Source organism: Haliotis asinina, chromosome 6 (genome assembly GCF_037392515.1).
Source record: "Haliotis asinina isolate JCU_RB_2024 chromosome 6, JCU_Hal_asi_v2, whole genome shotgun sequence".
Taxonomy (NCBI): domain Eukaryota; kingdom Metazoa; phylum Mollusca; class Gastropoda; order Lepetellida; family Haliotidae; genus Haliotis; species Haliotis asinina.
This window is the reverse complement of record NC_090285.1, coordinates 57,342,925-57,359,380: the sequence shown is the minus strand read 5'-3', so window position 1 is coordinate 57,359,380 and position 16,456 is coordinate 57,342,925. Positions and strand designations below refer to the sequence as shown.

General features: G+C 44.8%; 1 protein-coding gene and 35 non-coding genes across 36 annotated transcripts in view; all 36 read right to left on the bottom strand.

Annotated features, from left to right (window-relative positions):
• The window catches only part of LOC137287967 (uncharacterized), a 33,553-nt gene that overhangs the window by 12,212 nt on the left and 4,885 nt on the right, over nucleotides 1-16,456 (bottom strand). The window lies entirely within an intron of this gene.
• Nucleotides 25-97, bottom strand: Trnaa-agc (transfer RNA alanine (anticodon AGC)). Its single transcript has one exon. It is a non-coding gene; the product is annotated as a tRNA-Ala (tRNA).
• Trnaa-agc (transfer RNA alanine (anticodon AGC)) lies at nucleotides 489-561 on the bottom strand. Its single transcript has one exon. It is a non-coding gene; the product is annotated as a tRNA-Ala (tRNA).
• On the bottom strand, nucleotides 925-997 carry Trnaa-agc (transfer RNA alanine (anticodon AGC)). Its single transcript has one exon. It is a non-coding gene; the product is annotated as a tRNA-Ala (tRNA).
• On the bottom strand, nucleotides 1,389-1,461 carry Trnaa-agc (transfer RNA alanine (anticodon AGC)). The gene has a single exon. It is a non-coding gene; the product is annotated as a tRNA-Ala (tRNA).
• On the bottom strand, nucleotides 1,825-1,897 carry Trnaa-agc (transfer RNA alanine (anticodon AGC)). Its single transcript has one exon. It is a non-coding gene; the product is annotated as a tRNA-Ala (tRNA).
• On the bottom strand, nucleotides 2,289-2,361 carry Trnaa-agc (transfer RNA alanine (anticodon AGC)). Its single transcript has one exon. It is a non-coding gene; the product is annotated as a tRNA-Ala (tRNA).
• Trnaa-agc (transfer RNA alanine (anticodon AGC)) lies at nucleotides 2,725-2,797 on the bottom strand. The gene has a single exon. It is a non-coding gene; the product is annotated as a tRNA-Ala (tRNA).
• Nucleotides 3,189-3,261, bottom strand: Trnaa-agc (transfer RNA alanine (anticodon AGC)). The gene has a single exon. It is a non-coding gene; the product is annotated as a tRNA-Ala (tRNA).
• Nucleotides 4,089-4,161, bottom strand: Trnaa-agc (transfer RNA alanine (anticodon AGC)). Its single transcript has one exon. It is a non-coding gene; the product is annotated as a tRNA-Ala (tRNA).
• On the bottom strand, nucleotides 4,525-4,597 carry Trnaa-agc (transfer RNA alanine (anticodon AGC)). The gene has a single exon. It is a non-coding gene; the product is annotated as a tRNA-Ala (tRNA).
• Trnaa-agc (transfer RNA alanine (anticodon AGC)) lies at nucleotides 4,989-5,061 on the bottom strand. The gene has a single exon. It is a non-coding gene; the product is annotated as a tRNA-Ala (tRNA).
• Trnaa-agc (transfer RNA alanine (anticodon AGC)) lies at nucleotides 5,425-5,497 on the bottom strand. Its single transcript has one exon. It is a non-coding gene; the product is annotated as a tRNA-Ala (tRNA).
• Nucleotides 5,889-5,961, bottom strand: Trnaa-agc (transfer RNA alanine (anticodon AGC)). Its single transcript has one exon. It is a non-coding gene; the product is annotated as a tRNA-Ala (tRNA).
• Nucleotides 6,325-6,397, bottom strand: Trnaa-agc (transfer RNA alanine (anticodon AGC)). The gene has a single exon. It is a non-coding gene; the product is annotated as a tRNA-Ala (tRNA).
• Nucleotides 6,789-6,861, bottom strand: Trnaa-agc (transfer RNA alanine (anticodon AGC)). The gene has a single exon. It is a non-coding gene; the product is annotated as a tRNA-Ala (tRNA).
• Nucleotides 7,689-7,761, bottom strand: Trnaa-agc (transfer RNA alanine (anticodon AGC)). The gene has a single exon. It is a non-coding gene; the product is annotated as a tRNA-Ala (tRNA).
• Trnaa-agc (transfer RNA alanine (anticodon AGC)) lies at nucleotides 8,125-8,197 on the bottom strand. Its single transcript has one exon. It is a non-coding gene; the product is annotated as a tRNA-Ala (tRNA).
• Nucleotides 8,589-8,661, bottom strand: Trnaa-agc (transfer RNA alanine (anticodon AGC)). The gene has a single exon. It is a non-coding gene; the product is annotated as a tRNA-Ala (tRNA).
• On the bottom strand, nucleotides 9,025-9,097 carry Trnaa-agc (transfer RNA alanine (anticodon AGC)). Its single transcript has one exon. It is a non-coding gene; the product is annotated as a tRNA-Ala (tRNA).
• Trnaa-agc (transfer RNA alanine (anticodon AGC)) lies at nucleotides 9,489-9,561 on the bottom strand. Its single transcript has one exon. It is a non-coding gene; the product is annotated as a tRNA-Ala (tRNA).
• On the bottom strand, nucleotides 9,925-9,997 carry Trnaa-agc (transfer RNA alanine (anticodon AGC)). The gene has a single exon. It is a non-coding gene; the product is annotated as a tRNA-Ala (tRNA).
• Trnaa-agc (transfer RNA alanine (anticodon AGC)) lies at nucleotides 10,361-10,433 on the bottom strand. Its single transcript has one exon. It is a non-coding gene; the product is annotated as a tRNA-Ala (tRNA).
• On the bottom strand, nucleotides 10,825-10,897 carry Trnaa-agc (transfer RNA alanine (anticodon AGC)). The gene has a single exon. It is a non-coding gene; the product is annotated as a tRNA-Ala (tRNA).
• Nucleotides 11,261-11,333, bottom strand: Trnaa-agc (transfer RNA alanine (anticodon AGC)). Its single transcript has one exon. It is a non-coding gene; the product is annotated as a tRNA-Ala (tRNA).
• Nucleotides 11,725-11,797, bottom strand: Trnaa-agc (transfer RNA alanine (anticodon AGC)). Its single transcript has one exon. It is a non-coding gene; the product is annotated as a tRNA-Ala (tRNA).
• Nucleotides 12,161-12,233, bottom strand: Trnaa-agc (transfer RNA alanine (anticodon AGC)). Its single transcript has one exon. It is a non-coding gene; the product is annotated as a tRNA-Ala (tRNA).
• On the bottom strand, nucleotides 12,625-12,697 carry Trnaa-agc (transfer RNA alanine (anticodon AGC)). Its single transcript has one exon. It is a non-coding gene; the product is annotated as a tRNA-Ala (tRNA).
• Trnaa-agc (transfer RNA alanine (anticodon AGC)) lies at nucleotides 13,061-13,133 on the bottom strand. Its single transcript has one exon. It is a non-coding gene; the product is annotated as a tRNA-Ala (tRNA).
• On the bottom strand, nucleotides 13,525-13,597 carry Trnaa-agc (transfer RNA alanine (anticodon AGC)). Its single transcript has one exon. It is a non-coding gene; the product is annotated as a tRNA-Ala (tRNA).
• Trnaa-agc (transfer RNA alanine (anticodon AGC)) lies at nucleotides 13,961-14,033 on the bottom strand. Its single transcript has one exon. It is a non-coding gene; the product is annotated as a tRNA-Ala (tRNA).
• On the bottom strand, nucleotides 14,397-14,469 carry Trnaa-agc (transfer RNA alanine (anticodon AGC)). The gene has a single exon. It is a non-coding gene; the product is annotated as a tRNA-Ala (tRNA).
• Nucleotides 14,861-14,933, bottom strand: Trnaa-agc (transfer RNA alanine (anticodon AGC)). The gene has a single exon. It is a non-coding gene; the product is annotated as a tRNA-Ala (tRNA).
• On the bottom strand, nucleotides 15,297-15,369 carry Trnaa-agc (transfer RNA alanine (anticodon AGC)). Its single transcript has one exon. It is a non-coding gene; the product is annotated as a tRNA-Ala (tRNA).
• Nucleotides 15,761-15,833, bottom strand: Trnaa-agc (transfer RNA alanine (anticodon AGC)). Its single transcript has one exon. It is a non-coding gene; the product is annotated as a tRNA-Ala (tRNA).
• On the bottom strand, nucleotides 16,197-16,269 carry Trnaa-agc (transfer RNA alanine (anticodon AGC)). Its single transcript has one exon. It is a non-coding gene; the product is annotated as a tRNA-Ala (tRNA).

Here is a 16,456-nt window from a genome sequence, read left to right as displayed (position 1 = left end):
AAAAGTATAACATGCAAAAAGAACTGGAGAATCCGGGTATCGATCCCGGTACCTCTCGCATGCTAAGCGAGCGCTCTACCATTTGAGCTAATTCCCCTGACGATATACAAAGTGTGTCTTCATTAACTGTATTCTTGACAATCAGATTAACCCGTTTGGCGGCATGATAACCGACCGTTATTGTCATGATGGTAACAGACGCGCTGCTTCAGCTTTGTGAAAACATGCTTTCAGGTTGAGGAGTCAGTGTAGGTGTGTGTGCGCGTAGAAATTGAAGTGTTTAGAACCTGATCGAGTCCAGTGAATGCACTGTCTATATGTGAGCCCCAAACAAAGGTAATTTCTTTTGCCCAAGCTGGGTATCAATGCAAGCGTCTCCCACCTGCAAAAATTGCCTTCTCTCATGTGTGCTAGTCCCTCTCTTCATGACATTTGTGAGGGAACAAAAATGAACACGATTGCACAAAAGTATAACATGCAAAAAGAACTGGAGAATCCGGGTATCGATCCCGGTACCTCTCGCATGCTAAGCGAGCGCTCTACCATTTGAGCTAATTCCCCTGACGATCTACAAAGTGTGTCTTCATTAACTGTATTCTTGACAATCAGATTAACCCGTTTGGCGGCATGATAACCGACCGTTATTGTCATGATGGTAACAGACGCGCTGCTTCAGCTTTGAGAAAACATGCTTTCAGGTTGAGGAGTCAGTGTAGGTGTGTGTGCGCGTAGAAATTGAAGTGTTTAGAACCTGACCGAGTCCAGTGAATGCACTGTCTATATGTGAGCCCCAAACAAAGGTAATTTCTTTTGCCCAAGCTGGGTAATTGCCTTCTCTCATGTGTGCTAGTCCCTCTCTTCATGACATTTGTGAGGGAACAAAAATGAACACGATTGCACAAAAGTATAACATGCAAAAAGAACTGGAGAATCCGGGTATCGATCCCGGTACCTCTCGCATGCTAAGCGAGCGCTCTACCATTTGAGCTAATTCCCCTGACGATCTACAAAGTGTGTCTTCATTAACTGTATTCTTGACAATCAGATTAACCCGTTTGGCGGCATGATAACCGACCGTTATTGTCATGATGGTAACAGACGCGCTGCTTCAGCTTTGTGAAAACATGCTTTCAGGTTGAGGAGTCAGTGTAGGTGTGTGTGCGCGTAGAAATTGAAGTGTTTAGAACCTGACCGAGTCCAGTGAGTACACTGTCTATATGTGAGCCCCAAACAAAGGTAATTTCTTTTGCCCAAGCTGGGCATCAATGCAAGCGTCTCCCACCTGCAAAAATTACCTTCTCTCATGTGTGCTAGTCCCTCTCTTCATGACATTTGTGAGGGAACAAAAATGAACACGATTGCACAAAAGTATAACATGCAAAAAGAACTGGAGAATCCGGGTATCGATCCCGGTACCTCTCGCATGCTAAGCGAGCGCTCTACCATTTGAGCTAATTCCCCTGACGATCTACAAAGTGTGTCTTCATTAACTGTATTCTTGACAATCAGATTAACCCGTTTGGCGGCATGATAACCGACCGTTATTGTCATGATGGTAACAGACGCGCTGCTTCAGCTTTGTGAAAACATGCTTTCAGGTTGAGGAGTCAGTGTAGGTGTGTGTGCGCGTAGAAATTGAAGTGTTTAGAACCTGACCGAGTCCAGTGAATGCACTGTCTATATGTGAGCCCCAAACAAAGGTAATTTCTTTTGCCCAAGCTGGGTAATTGCCTTCTCTCATGTGTGCTAGTCCCTCTCTTCATGACATTTGTGAGGGAACAAAAATGAACACGATTGCACAAAAGTATAACATGCAAAAAGAACTGGAGAATCCGGGTATCGATCCCGGTACCTCTCGCATGCTAAGCGAGCGCTCTACCATTTGAGCTAATTCCCCTGACGATATACAAAGTGTGTCTTCATTAACTGTATTCTTGACAATCAGATTAACCCGTTTGGCGGCATGATAACCGACCGTTATTGTCATGATGGTAACAGACGCGCTGCTTCAGCTTTGTGAAAACATGCTTTCAGGTTGAGGAGTCAGTGTAGGTGTGTGTGCGCGTAGAAATTGAAGTGTTTAGAACCTGATCGAGTCGAGTGAATGCACTGTCTATATGTGAGCCCCAAACAAAGGTAATTTCTTTTGCCCAAGCTGGGTATCAATGCAAGCGTCTCCCACCTGCAAAAATTGCCTTCTCTCATGTGTGCTAGTCCCTCTCTTCATGACATTTGTGAGGGAACAAAAATGAACACGATTGCACAAAAGTATAACATGCAAAAAGAACTGGAGAATCCGGGTATCGATCCCGGTACCTCTCGCATGCTAAGCGAGCGCTCTACCATTTGAGCTAATTCCCCTGACGATCTACAAAGTGTGTCTTCATTAACTGTATTCTTGACAATCAGATTAACCCGTTTGGCGGCATGATAACCGACCGTTATTGTCATGATGGTAACAGACGCGCTGCTTCAGCTTTGAGAAAACATGCTTTCAGGTTGAGGAGTCAGTGTAGGTGTGTGTGCGCGTAGAAATTGAAGTGTTTAGAACCTGACCGAGTCCAGTGAATGCACTGTCTATATGTGAGCCCCAAACAAAGGTAATTTCTTTTGCCCAAGCTGGGTAATTGCCTTCTCTCATGTGTGCTAGTCCCTCTCTTCATGACATTTGTGAGGGAACAAAAATGAACACGATTGCACAAAAGCATAACATGCAAAAAGAACTGGAGAATCCGGGTATCGATCCCGGTACCTCTCGCATGCTAAGCGAGCGCTCTACCATTTGAGCTAATTCCCCTGACGATCTACAAAGTGTGTCTTCATTAACTGTATTCTTGACAATCAGATTAACCCGTTTGGCGGCATGATAACCGACCGTTATTGTCATGATGGTAACAGACGCGCTGCTTCAGCTTTGTGAAAACATGCTTTCAGGTTGAGGAGTCAGTGTAGGTGTGTGTGCGCGTAGAAATTGAAGTGTTTAGAACCTGACCGAGTCCAGTGAATGCACTGTCTATATGTGAGCCCCAAACAAAGGTAATTTCTTTTGCCCAAGCTGGGTATCAATGCAAGCGTCTCCCACCTGCAACAATTGCCTTCTCTCATGTGTGCTAGTCCCTCTCTTCATGACATTTGTGAGGGAACAAAAATGAACACGATTGCACAAAAGTATAACATGCAAAAAGAACTGGAGAATCCGGGTATCGATCCCGGTACCTCTCGCATGCTAAGCGAGCGCTCTACCATTTGAGCTAATTCCCCTGACGATCTACAAAGTGTGTCTTCATTAACTGTATTCTTGACAATCAGATTAACCCGTTTGGCGGCATGATAACCGACCGTTATTGTCATGATGGTAACAGACGCGCTGCTTCAGCTTTGTGAAAACATGCTTTCAGGTTGAGGAGTCAGTGTAGGTGTGTGTGCGCGTAGAAATTGAAGTGTTTAGAACCTGACCGAGTCCAGTGAATGCACTGTCTATATGTGAGCCCCAAACAAAGGTAATTTCTTTTGCCCAAGCTGGGTAATTGCCTTCTCTCATGTGTGCTAGTCCCTCTCTTCATGACATTTGTGAGGGAACAAAAATGAACACGATTGCACAAAAGTATAACATGCAAAAAGAACTGGAGAATCCGGGTATCGATCCCGGTACCTCTCGCATGCTAAGCGAGCGCCCTACCATTTGAGCTAATTCCCCTGACGATCTACAAAGTGTGTCTTCATTAACTGTATTCTTGACAATCAGATTAACCCGTTTGGCGGCATGATAACCGACCGTTATTGTCATGATGGTAACAGACGCGCTGCTTCAGCTTTGTGAAAACATGCTTTCAGGTTGAGGAGTCAGTGTAGGTGTGTGTGCGCGTAGAAATTGAAGTGTTTAGAACCTGACCGAGTCCAGTGAATGCACTGTCTATATGTGAGCCCCAAACAAAGGTAATTTCTTTTGCCCAAGCTGGGTATCAATGCAAGCGTCTCCCACCTGCAAAAATTGCCTTCTCTCATGTGTGCTAGTCCCTCTCTTCATGACATTTGTGAGGGAACAAAAATGAACACGATTGCACAAAAGTATAACATGCAAAAAGAACTGGAGAATCCGGGTATCGATCCCGGTACCTCTCGCATGCTAAGCGAGCGCTCTACCATTTGAGCTAATTCCCCTGACGATCTACAAAGTGTGTCTTCATTAACTGTATTCTTGACAATCAGATTAACCCGTTTGGCGGCATGATAACCGACCGTTATTGTCATGATGGTAACAGACGCGCTGCTTCAGCTTTGAGAAAACATGCTTTCAGGTTGAGGAGTCAGTGTAGGTGTGTGTGCGCGTAGAAATTGAAGTGTTTAGAACCTGACCGAGTCCAGTGAATGCACTGTCTATATGTGAGCCCCAAACAAAGGTAATTTCTTTTGCCCAAGCTGGGTAATTGCCTTCTCTCATGTGTGCTAGTCCCTCTCTTCATGACATTTGTGAGGGAACAAAAATGAACACGATTGCACAAAAGTATAACATGCAAAAAGAACTGGAGAATCCGGGTATCGATCCCGGTACCTCTCGCATGCTAAGCGAGCGCTCTACCATTTGAGCTAATTCCCCTGACGATCTACAAAGTGTGTCTTCATTAACTGTATTCTTGACAATCAGATTAACCCGTTTGGCGGCATGATAACCGACCGTTATTGTCATGATGGTAACAGACGCGCTGCTTCAGCTTTGTGAAAACATGCTTTCAGGTTGAGGAGTCAGTGTAGGTGTGTGTGCGCGTAGAAATTGAAGTGTTTAGAACCTGACCGAGTCCAGTGAGTACACTGTCTATATGTGAGCCCCAAACAAAGGTAATTTCTTTTGCCCAAGCTGGGCATCAATGCAAGCGTCTCCCACCTGCAAAAATTACCTTCTCTCATGTGTGCTAGTCCCTCTCTTCATGACATTTGTGAGGGAACAAAAATGAACACGATTGCACAAAAGTATAACATGCAAAAAGAACTGGAGAATCCGGGTATCGATCCCGGTACCTCTCGCATGCTAAGCGAGCGCTCTACCATTTGAGCTAATTCCCCTGACGATCTACAAAGTGTGTCTTCATTAACTGTATTCTTGACAATCAGATTAACCCGTTTGGCGGCATGATAACCGACCGTTATTGTCATGATGGTAACAGACGCGCTGCTTCAGCTTTGTGAAAACATGCTTTCAGGTTGAGGAGTCAGTGTAGGTGTGTGTGCGCGTAGAAATTGAAGTGTTTAGAACCTGACCGAGTCCAGTGAATGCACTGTCTATATGTGAGCCCCAAACAAAGGTAATTTCTTTTGCCCAAGCTGGGTAATTGCCTTCTCTCATGTGTGCTAGTCCCTCTCTTCATGACATTTGTGAGGGAACAAAAATGAACACGATTGCACAAAAGTATAACATGCAAAAAGAACTGGAGAATCCGGGTATCGATCCCGGTACCTCTCGCATGCTAAGCGAGCGCTCTACCATTTGAGCTAATTCCCCTGACGATATACAAAGTGTGTCTTCATTAACTGTATTCTTGACAATCAGATTAACCCGTTTGGCGGCATGATAACCGACCGTTATTGTCATGATGGTAACAGACGCGCTGCTTCAGCTTTGTGAAAACATGCTTTCAGGTTGAGGAGTCAGTGTAGGTGTGTGTGCGCGTAGAAATTGAAGTGTTTAGAACCTGATCGAGTCGAGTGAATGCACTGTCTATATGTGAGCCCCAAACAAAGGTAATTTCTTTTGCCCAAGCTGGGTATCAATGCAAGCGTCTCCCACCTGCAAAAATTGCCTTCTCTCATGTGTGCTAGTCCCTCTCTTCATGACATTTGTGAGGGAACAAAAATGAACACGATTGCACAAAAGTATAACATGCAAAAAGAACTGGAGAATCCGGGTATCGATCCCGGTACCTCTCGCATGCTAAGCGAGCGCTCTACCATTTGAGCTAATTCCCCTGACGATCTACAAAGTGTGTCTTCATTAACTGTATTCTTGACAATCAGATTAACCCGTTTGGCGGCATGATAACCGACCGTTATTGTCATGATGGTAACAGACGCGCTGCTTCAGCTTTGAGAAAACATGCTTTCAGGTTGAGGAGTCAGTGTAGGTGTGTGTGCGCGTAGAAATTGAAGTGTTTAGAACCTGACCGAGTCCAGTGAATGCACTGTCTATATGTGAGCCCCAAACAAAGGTAATTTCTTTTGCCCAAGCTGGGTAATTGCCTTCTCTCATGTGTGCTAGTCCCTCTCTTCATGACATTTGTGAGGGAACAAAAATGAACACGATTGCACAAAAGCATAACATGCAAAAAGAACTGGAGAATCCGGGTATCGATCCCGGTACCTCTCGCATGCTAAGCGAGCGCTCTACCATTTGAGCTAATTCCCCTGACGATCTACAAAGTGTGTCTTCATTAACTGTATTCTTGACAATCAGATTAACCCGTTTGGCGGCATGATAACCGACCGTTATTGTCATGATGGTAACAGACGCGCTGCTTCAGCTTTGTGAAAACATGCTTTCAGGTTGAGGAGTCAGTGTAGGTGTGTGTGCGCGTAGAAATTGAAGTGTTTAGAACCTGACCGAGTCCAGTGAATGCACTGTCTATATGTGAGCCCCAAACAAAGGTAATTTCTTTTGCCCAAGCTGGGTATCAATGCAAGCGTCTCCCACCTGCAACAATTGCCTTCTCTCATGTGTGCTAGTCCCTCTCTTCATGACATTTGTGAGGGAACAAAAATGAACACGATTGCACAAAAGTATAACATGCAAAAAGAACTGGAGAATCCGGGTATCGATCCCGGTACCTCTCGCATGCTAAGCGAGCGCTCTACCATTTGAGCTAATTCCCCTGACGATCTACAAAGTGTGTCTTCATTAACTGTATTCTTGACAATCAGATTAACCCGTTTGGCGGCATGATAACCGACCGTTATTGTCATGATGGTAACAGACGCGCTGCTTCAGCTTTGTGAAAACATGCTTTCAGGTTGAGGAGTCAGTGTAGGTGTGTGTGCGCGTAGAAATTGAAGTGTTTAGAACCTGACCGAGTCCAGTGAATGCACTGTCTATATGTGAGCCCCAAACAAAGGTAATTTCTTTTGCCCAAGCTGGGTAATTGCCTTCTCTCATGTGTGCTAGTCCCTCTCTTCATGACATTTGTGAGGGAACAAAAATGAACACGATTGCACAAAAGTATAACATGCAAAAAGAACTGGAGAATCCGGGTATCGATCCCGGTACCTCTCGCATGCTAAGCGAGCGCCCTACCATTTGAGCTAATTCCCCTGACGATCTACAAAGTGTGTCTTCATTAACTGTATTCTTGACAATCAGATTAACCCGTTTGGCGGCATGATAACCGACCGTTATTGTCATGATGGTAACAGACGCGCTGCTTCAGCTTTGTGAAAACATGCTTTCAGGTTGAGGAGTCAGTGTAGGTGTGTGTGCGCGTAGAAATTGAAGTGTTTAGAACCTGACCGAGTCCAGTGAATGCACTGTCTATATGTGAGCCCCAAACAAAGGTAATTTCTTTTGCCCAAGCTGGGTATCAATGCAAGCGTCTCCCACCTGCAAAAATTGCCTTCTCTCATGTGTGCTAGTCCCTCTCTTCATGACATTTGTGAGGGAACAAAAATGAACACGATTGCACAAAAGTATAACATGCAAAAAGAACTGGAGAATCCGGGTATCGATCCCGGTACCTCTCGCATGCTAAGCGAGCGCTCTACCATTTGAGCTAATTCCCCTGACGATCTACAAAGTGTGTCTTCATTAACTGTATTCTTGACAATCAGATTAACCCGTTTGGCGGCATGATAACCGACCGTTATTGTCATGATGGTAACAGACGCGCTGCTTCAGCTTTGAGAAAACATGCTTTCAGGTTGAGGAGTCAGTGTAGGTGTGTGTGCGCGTAGAAATTGAAGTGTTTAGAACCTGACCGAGTCCAGTGAATGCATTGTCTATATGTGAGCCCCAAACAAAGGTAATTTCTTTTGCCCAAGCTGGGTAATTGCCTTCTCTCATGTGTGCTAGTCCCTCTCTTCATGACATTTGTGAGGGAACAAAAATGAACACGATTGCACAAAAGTATAACATGCAAAAAGAACTGGAGAATCCGGGTATCGATCCCGGTACCTCTCGCATGCTAAGCGAGCGCTCTACCATTTGAGCTAATTCCCCTGACGATCTAAAAAGTGTGTCTTCATTAACTGTATTCTTGACAATCAGATTAACCCGTTTGGCGGCATGATAACCGACCGTTATTGTCATGATGGTAACAGACGCGCTGCTTCAGCTTTGTGAAAACATGCTTTCAGGTTGAGGAGTCAGTGTAGGTGTGTGTGCGCGTAGAAATTGAAGTGTTTAGAACCTGACCGAGTCCAGTGAATGCACTGTCTATATGTGAGCCCCAAACAAAGGTAATTTCTTTTGCCCAAGCTGGGTATCAATGCAAGCGTCTCCCACCTGCAAAAATTGCCTTCTCTCATGTGTGCTAGTCCCTCTCTTCATGACATTTGTGAGGGAACAAAAATGAACACGATTGCACAAAAGTATAACATGCAAAAAGAACTGGAGAATCCGGGTATCGATCCCGGTACCTCTCGCATGCTAAGCGAGCGCTCTACCATTTGAGCTAATTCCCCTGACGATCTACAAAGTGTGTCTTCATTAACTGTATTCTTGACAATCAGATTAACCCGTTTGGCGGCATGATAACCGACCGTTATTGTCATGATGGTAACAGACGCGCTGCTTCAGCTTTGTGAAAACATGCTTTCAGGTTGAGGAGTCAGTGTAGGTGTGTGTGCGCGTAGAAATTGAAGTGTTTAGAACCTGACCGAGTCCAGTGAATGCACTGTCTATATGTGAGCCCCAAACAAAGGTAATTTCTTTTGCCCAAGCTGGGTAATTGCCTTCTCTCATGTGTGCTAGTCCCTCTCTTCATGACATTTGTGAGGGAACAAAAATGAACACGATTGCACAAAAGTATAACATGCAAAAAGAACTGGAGAATCCGGGTATCGATCCCGGTACCTCTCGCATGCTAAGCGAGCGCTCTACCATTTGAGCTAATTCCCCTGACGATCTACAAAGTGTGTCTTCATTAACTGTATTCTTGACAATCAGATTAACCCGTTTGGCGGCATGATAACCGACCGTTATTGTCATGATGGTAACAGACGCGCTGCTTCAGCTTTGTGAAAACATGCTTTCAGGTTGAGGAGTCAGTGTAGGTGTGTGTGCGCGTAGAAATTGAAGTGTTTAGAACCTGACCGAGTCCAGTGAATGCACTGTCTATATGTGAGCCCCAAACAAAGGTAATTTCTTTTGCCCAAGCTGGGTATCAATGCAAGCGTCTCCCACCTGCAAAAATTGCCTTCTCTCATGTGTGCTAGTCCCTCTCTTCATGACATTTGTGAGGGAACAAAAATGAACACGATTGCACAAAAGTATAACATGCAAAAAGAACTGGAGAATCCGGGTATCGATCCCGGTACCTCTCGCATGCTAAGCGAGCGCTCTACCATTTGAGCTAATTCCCCTGACGATCTACAAAGTGTGTCTTCATTAACTGTATTCTTGACAATCAGATTAACCCGTTTGGCGGCATGATAACCGACCGTTATTGTCATGATGGTAACAGACGCGCTGCTTCAGCTTTGTGAAAACATGCTTTCAGGTTGAGGAGTCAGTGTAGGTGTGTGTGCGCGTAGAAATTGAAGTGTTTAGAACCTGACCGAGTCCAGTGAATGCACTGTCTATATGTGAGCCCCAAACAAAGGTAATTTCTTTTGCCCAAGCTGGGTAATTGCCTTCTCTCATGTGTGCTAGTCCCTCTCTTCATGACATTTGTGAGGGAACAAAAATGAACACGATTGCACAAAAGTATAACATGCAAAAAGAACTGGAGAATCCGGGTATCGATCCCGGTACCTCTCGCATGCTAAGCGAGCGCTCTACCATTTGAGCTAATTCCCCTGACGATCTACAAAGTGTGTCTTCATTAACTGTATTCTTGACAATCAGATTAACCCGTTTGGCGGCATGATAACCGACCGTTATTGTCATGATGGTAACAGACGCGCTGCTTCAGCTTTGTGAAAACATGCTTTCAGGTTGAGGAGTCAGTGTAGGTGTGTGTGCGCGTAGAAATTGAAGTGTTTAGAACCTGACCGAGTCCAGTGAATGCACTGTCTATATGTGAGCCCCAAACAAAGGTAATTTCTTTTGCCCAAGCTGGGTAATTGCCTTCTCTCATGTGTGCTAGTCCCTCTCTTCATGACATTTGTGAGGGAACAAAAATGAACACGATTGCACAAAAGTATAACATGCAAAAAGAACTGGAGAATCCGGGTATCGATCCCGGTACCTCTCGCATGCTAAGCGAGCGCTCTACCATTTGAGCTAATTCCCCTGACGATCTACAAAGTGTGTCTTCATTAACTGTATTCTTGACAATCAGATTAACCCGTTTGGCGGCATGATAACCGACCGTTATTGTCATGATGGTAACAGACGCGCTGCTTCAGCTTTGTGAAAACATGCTTTCAGGTTGAGGAGTCAGTGTAGGTGTGTGTGCGCGTAGAAATTGAAGTGTTTAGAACCTGACCGAGTCCAGTGAATGCACTGTCTATATGTGAGCCCCAAACAAAGGTAATTTCTTTTGCCCAAGCTGGGTATCAATGCAAGCGTCTCCCACCTGCAACAATTGCCTTCTCTCATGTGTGCTAGTCCCTCTCTTCATGACATTTGTGAGGGAACAAAAATGAACACGATTGCACAAAAGTATAACATGGAAAAAGAACTGGAGAATCCGGGTATCGATCCCGGTACCTCTCGCATGCTAAGCGAGCGCTCTACCATTTGAGCTAATTCCCCTGACGATCTACAAAGTGTGTCTTCATTAACTGTATTCTTGACAATCAGATTAACCCTTTTGGCGGCATGATAACCGACCGTTATTGTCATGATGGTAACAGACGCGCTGCTTCAGCTTTGTGAAAACATGCTTTCAGGTTGAGGAGTTAGTGTAGGTGTGTGTGCGCGTAGAAATTGAAGTGTTTAGAACCTGACCGAGTCCAGTGAATGCACTGTCTATATGTGAGCCCCAAACAAAGGTAATTTCTTTTGCCCAAGCTGGGTAATTGCCTTCTCTCATGTGTGCTAGTCCCTCTCTTCATGACATTTGTGAGGGAACAAAAATGAACACGATTGCACAAAAGTATAACATGCAAAAAGAACTGGAGAATCCGGGTATCGATCCCGGTACCTCTCGCATGCTAAGCGAGCGCTCTACCATTTGAGCTAATTCCCCTGACGATCTACAAAGTGTGTCTTCATTAACTGTATTCTTGACAATCAGATTAACCCGTTTGGCGGCATGATAACCGACCGTTATTGTCATGATGGTAACAGACGCGCTGCTTCAGCTTTGTGAAAACATGCTTTCAGGTTGAGGAGTCAGTGTAGGTGTGTGTGCGCGTAGAAATTGAAGTGTTTAGAACCTGACCGAGTCCAGTGAATGCACTGTCTATATGTGAGCCCCAAACAAAGGTAATTTCTTTTGCCCAAGCTGGGTATCAATGCAAGCGTCTCCCACCTGCAAAAATTGCCTTCTCTCATGTGTGCTAGTCCCTCTCTTCATGACATTTGTGAGGGAACAAAAATGAACACGATTGCACAAAAGTATAACATGCAAAAAGAACTGGAGAATCCGGGTATCGATCCCGGTACCTCTCGCATGCTAAGCGAGCGCTCTACCATTTGAGCTAATTCCCCTGACGATCTACAAAGTGTGTCTTCATTAACTGTATTCTTGACAATCAGATTAACCCTTTTGGCGGCATGATAACCGACCGTTATTGTCATGATGGTAACAGACGCGCTGCTTCAGCTTTGTGAAAACATGCTTTCAGGTTGAGGAGTTAGTGTAGGTGTGTGTGCGCGTAGAAATTGAAGTGTTTAGAACCTGACCGAGTCCAGTGAATGCACTGTCTATATGTGAGCCCCAAACAAAGGTAATTTCTTTTGCCCAAGCTGGGTAATTGCCTTCTCTCATGTGTGCTAGTCCCTCTCTTCATGACATTTGTGAGGGAACAAAAATGAACACGATTGCACAAAAGTATAACATGCAAAAAGAACTGGAGAATCCGGGTATCGATCCCGGTACCTCTCGCATGCTAAGCGAGCGCTCTACCATTTGAGCTAATTCCCCTGACGATCTACAAAGTGTGTCTTCATTAACTGTATTCTTGACAATCAGATTAACCCGTTTGGCGGCATGATAACCGACCGTTATTGTCATGATGGTAACAGACGCGCTGCTTCAGCTTTGTGAAAACATGCTTTCAGGTTGAGGAGTCAGTGTAGGTGTGTGTGCGCGTAGAAATTGAAGTGTTTAGAACCTGACCGAGTCCAGTGAATGCACTGTCTATATGTGAGCCCCAAACAAAGGTAATTTCTTTTGCCCAAGCTGGGTATCAATGCAAGCGTCTCCCACCTGCAAAAATTGCCTTCTCTCATGTGTGCTAGTCCCTCTCTTCATGACATTTGTGAGGGAACAAAAATGAACACGATTGCACAAAAGTATAACATGCAAAAAGAACTGGAGAATCCGGGTATCGATCCCGGTACCTCTCGCATGCTAAGCGAGCGCTCTACCATTTGAGCTAATTCCCCTGACGATCTACAAAGTGTGTCTTCATTAACTGTATTCTTGACAATCAGATTAACCCGTTTGGCGGCATGATAACCGACCGTTATTGTCATGATGGTAACAGACGCGCTGCTTCAGCTTTGTGAAAACATGCTTTCAGGTTGAGGAGTCAGTGTAGGTGTGTGTGCGCGTAGAAATTGAAGTGTTTAGAACCTGACCGAGTCCAGTGAATGCACTGTCTATATGTGAGCCCCAAACAAAGGTAATTTCTTTTGCCCAAGCTGGGTAATTGCCTTCTCTCATGTGTGCTAGTCCCTCTCTTCATGACATTTGTGAGGGAACAAAAATGAACACGATTGCACAAAAGTATAACATGCAAAAAGAACTGGAGAATCCGGGTATCGATCCCGGTACCTCTCGCATGCTAAGCGAGCGCTCTACCATTTGAGCTAATTCCCCTGACGATCTACAAAGTGTGTCTTCATTAACTGTATTCTTGACAATCAGATTAACCCGTTTGGCGGCATGATAACCGACCGTTATTGTCATGATGGTAACAGACGCGCTGCTTCAGCTTTGTGAAAACATGCTTTCAGGTTGAGGAGTCAGTGTAGGTGTGTGTGCGCGTAGAAATTGAAGTGTTTAGAACCTGACCGAGTCCAGTGAATGCACTGTCTATATGTGAGCCCCAAACAAAGGTAATTTCTTTTGCCCAAGCTGGGTATCAATGCAAGCGTCTCCCACCTGCAAAAATTGCCTTCTCTCATGTGTGCTAGTCCCTCTCTTCATGACATTTGTGAGGGAACAAAAATGAACACGATTGCACAAAAGTATAACATGCAAAAAGAACTGGAGAATCCGGGTATCGATCCCGGTACCTCTCGCATGCTAAGCGAGCGCTCTACCATTTGAGCTAATTCCCCTGACGATCTACAAAGTGTGTCTTCATTAACTGTATTCTTGACAATCAGATTAACCCGTTTGGCGGCATGATAACCGACCGTTATTGTCATGATGGTAACAGACGCGCTGCTTCAGCTTTGTGAAAACATGCTTTCAGGTTGAGGAGTCAGTGTAGGTGTGTGTGCGCGTAGAAATTGAAGTGTTTAGAACCTGACCGAGTCCAGTGAATGCACTGTCTATATGTGAGCCCCAAACAAAGGTAATTTCTTTTGCCCAAGCTGGGTAATTGCCTTCTCTCATGTGTGCTAGTCCCTCTCTTCATGACATTTGTGAGGGAACAAAAATGAACACGATTGCACAAAAGTATAACATGCAAAAAGAACTGGAGAATCCGGGTATCGATCCCGGTACCTCTCGCATGCTAAGCGAGCGCTCTACCATTTGAGCTAATTCCCCTGACGATCTACAAAGTGTGTCTTCATTAACTGTATTCTTGACAATCAGATTAACCCGTTTGGCGGCATGATAACCGACCGTTATTGTCATGATGGTAACAGACGCGCTGCTTCAGCTTTGTGAAAACATGCTTTCAGGTTGAGGAGTCAGTGTAGGTGTGTGTGCGCGTAGAAATTGAAGTGTTTAGAACCTGACCGAGTCCAGTGAATGCACTGTCTATATGTGAGCCCCAAACAAAGGTAATTTCTTTTGCCCAAGCTGGGTAATTGCCTTCTCTCATGTGTGCTAGTCCCTCTCTTCATGACATTTGTGAGGGAACAAAAATGAACACGATTGCACAAAAGTATAACATGCAAAAAGAACTGGAGAATCCGGGTATCGATCCCGGTACCTCTCGCATGCTAAGCGAGCGCTCTACCATTTGAGCTAATTCCCCTGACGATCTACAAAGTGTGTCTTCATTAACTGTATTCTTGACAATCAGATTAACCCGTTTGGCGGCATGATAACCGACCGTTATTGTCATGATGGTAACAGACGCGCTGCTTCAGCTTTGTGAAAACATGCTTTCAGGTTGAGGAGTCAGTGTAGGTGTGTGTGCGCGTAGAAATTGAAGTGTTTAGAACCTGACCGAGTCCAGTGAATGCACTGTCTATATGTGAGCCCCAAACAAAGGTAATTTCTTTTGCCCAAGCTGGGTATCAATGCAAGCGTCTCCCACCTGCAACAATTGCCTTCTCTCATGTGTGCTAGTCCCTCTCTTCATGACATTTGTGAGGGAACAAAAATGAACACGATTGCACAAAAGTATAACATGGAAAAAGAACTGGAGAATCCGGGTATCGATCCCGGTACCTCTCGCATGCTAAGCGAGCGCTCTACCATTTGAGCTAATTCCCCTGACGATCTACAAAGTGTGTCTTCATTAACTGTATTCTTGACAATCAGATTAACCCTTTTGGCGGCATGATAACCGACCGTTATTGTCATGATGGTAACAGACGCGCTGCTTCAGCTTTGTGAAAACATGCTTTCAGGTTGAGGAGTTAGTGTAGGTGTGTGTGCGCGTAGAAATTGAAGTGTTTAGAACCTGACCGAGTCCAGTGAATGCACTGTCTATATGTGAGCCCCAAACAAAGGTAATTTCTTTTGCCCAAGCTGGGTAATTGCCTTCTCTCATGTGTGCTAGTCCCTCTCTTCATGACATTTGTGAGGGAACAAAAATGAACACGATTGCACAAAAGTATAACATGCAAAAAGAACTGGAGAATCCGGGTATCGATCCCGGTACCTCTCGCATGCTAAGCGAGCGCTCTACCATTTGAGCTAATTCCCCTGACGATCTACAAAGTGTGTCTTCATTAACTGTATTCTTGACAATCAGATTAACCCGTTTGGCGGCATGATAACCGACCGTTATTGTCATGATGGTAACAGACGCGCTGCTTCAGCTTTGTGAAAACATGCTTTCAGGTTGAGGAGTCAGTGTAGGTGTGTGTGCGCGTAGAAATTGAAGTGTTTAGAACCTGACCGAGTCCAGTGAATGCACTGTCTATATGTGAGCCCCAAACAAAGGTAATTTCTTTTGCCCAAGCTGGGTATCAATGCAAGCGTCTCCCACCTGCAAAAATTGCCTTCTCTCATGTGTGCTAGTCCCTCTCTTCATGACATTTGTGAGGGAACAAAAATGAACACGATTGCACAAAAGTATAACATGCAAAAAGAACTGGAGAATCCGGGTATCGATCCCGGTACCTCTCGCATGCTAAGCGAGCGCTCTACCATTTGAGCTAATTCCCCTGACGATCTACAAAGTGTGTCTTCATTAACTGTATTCTTGACAATCAGATTAACCCTTTTGGCGGCATGATAACCGACCGTTATTGTCATGATGGTAACAGACGCGCTGCTTCAGCTTTGTGAAAACATGCTTTCAGGTTGAGGAGTTAGTGTAGGTGTGTGTGCGCGTAGAAATTGAAGTGTTTAGAACCTGACCGAGTCCAGTGAATGCACTGTCTATATGTGAGCCCCAAACAAAGGTAATTTCTTTTGCCCAAGCTGGGTAATTGCCTTCTCTCATGTGTGCTAGTCCCTCTCTTCATGACATTTGTGAGGGAACAAAAATGAACACGATTGCACAAAAGTATAACATGCAAAAAGAACTGGAGAATCCGGGTATCGATCCCGGTACCTCTCGCATGCTAAGCGAGCGCTCTACCATTTGAGCTAATTCCCCTGACGATCTACAAAGTGTGTCTTCATTAACTGTATTCTTGACAATCAGATTAACCCGTTTGGCGGCATGATAACCGACCGTTATTGTCATGATGGTAACAGACGCGCTGCTTCAGCTTTGTGAAAACATGCTTTCAGGTTGAGGAGTCAGTGTAGGTGTGTGTGCGCGTAGAAATTGAAGTGTTTAG